At 41.8% G+C, this 3,788-nt stretch overlaps 1 pseudogene across 1 annotated transcript; it reads left to right on the top strand.

Annotated features, from left to right (window-relative positions):
* The first annotated feature begins 828 nt into the window (after positions 1-828).
* Positions 829-900, top strand: SODALDRAFT_t203 (annotated as a pseudogene). Its single transcript has one exon. The product of its transcript is annotated as a tRNA-OTHER (tRNA).
* The last annotated feature ends 2,888 nt before the right edge of the window (positions 901-3,788 follow it).

Raw genomic sequence — 3,788 nt, 5'->3', positions numbered from 1 at the left:
GGCTAAGGTCAGGGTTATAGGGTTTATAGATATAGCTACCTCCCTCGAAGAGAAGGGTATTCCGAATAAGGCTAACTGCCCTTTCCGGGGAAGCCGATTCGATAAGGAGAAGCGTGACCCTGCCGGTACCGTAGCGGGGTAGTCGTTATCATGCTCGGAGGATTTTAGCCTTAGGGTTTATCTCTTATAGGGACCTTAGTAGGTCTTCCTCGGATAAGGGGCTAAGGACCTCTCGGGGGATAGCCTTAGCTAGCGCGGGGTAGGTCTTTATAGCGAGGGAGGCTCCTTTACCGAAGGCCTTCTCGATATATTAGTCCCTATAGGTCGCCTACTATTATACCCCTTTAGTAAAGGTAAGGTAGATATCGCTATTAGGTAGCTTTTATACCGTTATAGTATTACGCTAGGAGGTTATAGGGTTTATAGCGTGTATAATCTCTTTAGGGGTCCTATAGGGCTCTAAGGGGTTAGTCCTCGGGGAGGTCTCCTTAGCGTATAATTAGCTCCCGGTGATGCCTAGCAGGGATTATTTTAGAGGGGGCGGGGTCCTAAGGTGGTGCTAACACGGGTGCCCTTACTATAACGGGAGCCTAGGTCTCCTTAAAGCCCTGAGTGCTTTATCGGAGTTCCTCGCGGATAACCTAATAGATAGAGGCGTGGAGTTATACTAGCGGTATCGTAGCGGAGGCGTTATAGCGGTAGCGTATCGTAATTAATTCCTCTACTAGCTTAATAATTTATTTAACCGTGTTCCTATTAGCTAGTAAAGCCTGAATTTCGGCCTTAATTTTAGCTTTCCTTTATTCTAGGGGGCGTAGCAGTTCCCTTAGGGGGATAGCGGAGGTAGTAGACACGCCTGGTAGCCGCGTAAGGCCGTGGGTTCGAATCTCACTCCCCTTAATTATACGCGGATTTTTTAAAAGTTCGCGCGCGACCTACCCGGAGCTCCTACACATCACAGGGGTCCCCGCACGTTCGGGGAGATATTTGTTAGCTTACGCGCTAATAAGTGGAGCCACACTGTCTCTAGTATATACCCTCTTTAGGGGGGAGGGTACGTACCCTATTATACGTAATTAAGCGTATACACACACACACACTATCTACGATTAAACCCTAGAGCCTAGGGAACTCCGGGGAACGCGCACCACCACTTAAGGACAAGTCCCGGACTAATAATTCTGCTTCGTATATTCTTTACTTTTATATACAGGTTATATAAATAACTAGATACTCGTTATAGGCTTAGTCTCCTTAATAGACTCGTGCTATAGCTTTAGGGCTGTATACACGTATTAAATCAAAAAACAATAAAAAAAACAGTCCCCTCTTAGTCTTATATTAGTTCCGCGCGGTATCCTGTCCTAAGGGAGAAGGGGGGGAGTAGGGGGGAGCGCCTATATTACGAAAAGTGGGTCCGTTAAGAATTCTGGGTTAAGGGAGTCGGGACGACGCAATCTATCTAATCCTCCGGATATACCGTAGCGCCGGCCTTACGGTATCACTATAATAGTATCCCGGGAGGGAGGCGGTAGTTATAATCGCTATCTTAGTGGTTTAGTCGATTTTACCCTTATTACGCGCCCGTTATCGATGGGCGTGTCCAGTTCGGTCACGACATTATATCCCTTAGAGGATTATAGAGTTAATAATCTATAGGCAGATTAAGCTGCTCGAAAACTTTAATTAATACCTTAGGTTCGTGGTTATAATCTTTGTATAGCTGTTTTTTATTAAAGGTAATATCTCTTATACGTAGGATCCTCCCTAATTTTAGCACCTAGATCCGATATATATTAGTGCTCTTATAGCCGATTAAATAGCCGATATATACTCTCTCCGCGACCTTAGCGTTACGGTTATAACCTTATTAGTAGTTAGTGGTTAGTGGATAGGCTCTATAACTATACCTCTTTAGGTGACTAACGATACGCTTTACCAGGATCTTCTTTAGGTCTTGTTTATTAATCGAATCTTTTATCTTCCCTTAAGGGGTTCTCTACTAGAGGTCTTTCCGAGGGATAAGGTTATATAGATATACTATAGTAGCTACTAGTTCCGGCTATATATCCTATTAGATACCTAAGGCCGTTACGAGGGTCCTCGCGATAGTAAATATAACGCCGCCGTGGCGTTCTGCCTTCGGATTCTATACCGCTATATATAGCGATAACCTCTTAAGTAAAATCCCTCTCTTATCGGCCTATTTATCGAAGCCTTTCTAAAGGGATCTTTCTCTATCCAGGCGGATTACTATAATTATATAGTGGTACTACCTTTAGAGGAAGAACTTAAAATTCATTAATATAGGTAAGGCTCATTTATAGTCACGTAGGAACCTTATAACCGCTTACCGAGTATAGGGATCGTATAGAAGTATTACGACCTTTATACTATTAAAGGCCTCGTTAAGGCTAAAAAGATTAACCTCCACCTTATACCACGGTAGCGTTTTTTAGTGGTTAGGCGACTATCTAGAAATAACCTTCTTCGCCTTACTAAGGGTATAGGCCTTATAATCCACTATAAAAGGGCCTTTTTAATATCCTTTAATAACGCCTGTAATAAGAGTATCTCCTATTTTATCGAGGGTAGTAGCGCCGGCGTGCCCTAGCCTCTTATACTATAGACGAGCGTTAGCTACGCTTATAGTAGGCGTTAGAGAGCTATTAAAGAAGCTGCTTAGTAGGTGCTGTTAACGATCCGTTAGAATAAGGGCGTATTAATCGTTGACGTTATTAAGAGGTAGGGCTAATAAGCCCTCTCTAAAGGCCACCTTTAGCACTTTAAGGCCGGAATTAAAGACGATACCCTATTCCTTTAATCTTCTAGTCGCGATTAAGGTTCTTAGGTAGTCTTATATAAAAGTAACGCGATTTAGTACTAAACTTAAGGGATTACCGTGTTTATCGTCCACTTCTAATTATATCCTGCTATAACCCTTAACTAGCTTAGTCTCTCTACTACCCGTTTAAAAACGATACTCATTTATAGTAGGTTTAAAGTCCTATAGTAGGTGTTATTAGTTAGTAATATACCTCGAGGTGCCGGAGTCGATTAGTAGTGAATTAAAGAGGTTACTACTAATATTACTGTTTAGTTATAGAAGGGAATATATCCTATAGGATCCCTTATCGGAATCCTTATCCTGGTTATCGATAAAATTAGATACCTCCGTCGACGATTCTTTCGGCTATAACTTCTAAGAGTCATTTTTAGCACCCGTTTTTAGGCTTCTAGCATTCTTTTCGATATTCTCCCGGAATCTCTTTTAACGTTTATTATCCTAGGTCTTAATAATCCGGTCGCAGCGTTCTAAGACCTCTTTTAAAGGTATATATCCCTTCCTTCTAGCCTTGTTAACGTTAGGGCAATTCTATAAAGGCGTATAATTATAAATACTTCTCTTCTTATTATAGTAGTCGTATAATTACTCCTTCTTCTATTCGCTAGACGGGTAGTTACCCTATTATCCCGATTATACCGGCTATTACTTACTCTCTTTATCCTTACCTAGGAAGGTCACTATATAAAAGGATAATACAGTTAGCTTTTTATCGAGTCGGTACGAGTAGCGGCGATAAAGCCACGTTATATACTCCTCCACGATAAATTAGATTAAGGGTAGGTCTTTCTCTTCTAACCGTAGGAGCTCTGTAAAGCGTGCTTTTAACTATTCCGGTACTACGCTCCTAATAGCGTTAAAAAAGCCGTCGATCTAATCTTTCTTAGTATCGTAGGCACGAACTTCGTATATCTCGGTATCGCGGTATAGCTTAATAAAGTCT

This window comes from Sodiomyces alkalinus, assembly GCF_003711515.1.
Source record: "Sodiomyces alkalinus F11 unplaced genomic scaffold SODALscaffold_13, whole genome shotgun sequence".
Taxonomy (NCBI): domain Eukaryota; kingdom Fungi; phylum Ascomycota; class Sordariomycetes; order Glomerellales; family Plectosphaerellaceae; genus Sodiomyces; species Sodiomyces alkalinus.
Note: the sequence above shows the minus strand (reverse complement) of the source record. Positions and strands in the feature narration are given on the sequence as shown.